Source organism: Grus americana, unplaced genomic scaffold (assembly GCF_028858705.1).
Source record: "Grus americana isolate bGruAme1 unplaced genomic scaffold, bGruAme1.mat scaffold_77, whole genome shotgun sequence".
NCBI lineage: Eukaryota > Metazoa > Chordata > Aves > Gruiformes > Gruidae > Grus > Grus americana.
The window spans coordinates 372,563-373,485 of record NW_026561980.1 but is presented as its reverse complement, the minus strand read 5'-3'; positions in this window follow the sequence as shown (position 1 = coordinate 373,485).

Below are 923 nucleotides of genomic sequence, written 5' to 3'. Positions count from 1 at the left end.
CCACCGTCGGCCTGCACGCCCGCCCCGCTCCTCCCCTCCGCCCGCGCGGAGGGGAGGCGGCGCGGCGCAGCGCAAGCGCGGCGGAGAGGCCTCGCCTCGGCTGACCGTACGAGCACACCACACGGAGGAAAGGGGGGAAAGAAAAGGAAAAAAAAAAAAGCTGGGCAAACGGAACCACTCCGAACGGCAAGGGCGGGGAGCCCGCGCTCCCGACCGACCCCTGGGGAAACGCACCTTGCTCACTTCGGAGGCGGCCCAGGCGCCCGGGCCCGGCCCGACCTCCACGCGGAGGCCCCGCGGCGCACCCGGCCGCGCCACCTGCCCCGCCTCTCACACTCGGGACGCGGACCCCGGCTGCTGCTGCGGGACCGCAGCCGGGGGGGCGCCTCCGCGCGAGGCGCGCCGCGCTACGACAGCCGGCTGCCCCCCGCCCACCGGCTCGCCCCGTCGGCGGCTGGGGGGCTCCGCCGCCGACCGCCGCGGCGGAGGCAGCAACCGCCGGAGCTCCGGCCGGATTTGCGCGCGCCGCCGACCCGGAGCGGCCGCCCTCCCGGGACCGGCCAACGCCGCAGCCCCTTCTCGTTCGGCCCCTTCCGCGGGCACGCGCCGGGCGGAAGGGCGGACGACGCCAAGGCGGGGGCGGCGCCCGCTCTCCCCCGTTTCCACGCGGAGACCGGGAGTGGGACGCCCCCGCCCGCGCGCCCGCCTGCCCGGCGGGGCCGGGAAGGGCGAGACGGGGAAGGGACCGGGCGCGGGGCCCGGGGCGGGACGGCCGCGGCCGGCGGCGGGCACCCTCCGACCGGCCCACCGACCGACTAGCCGAGCGGCGCCGCCGCCGCCCGGCCGGGGTGCCGCCGCCGCCGCCACCGCGGCAGAGCGCCGAGCGCTCGCCGGGGCGGGGAAGGAGGGGGGAGCGGAGCACA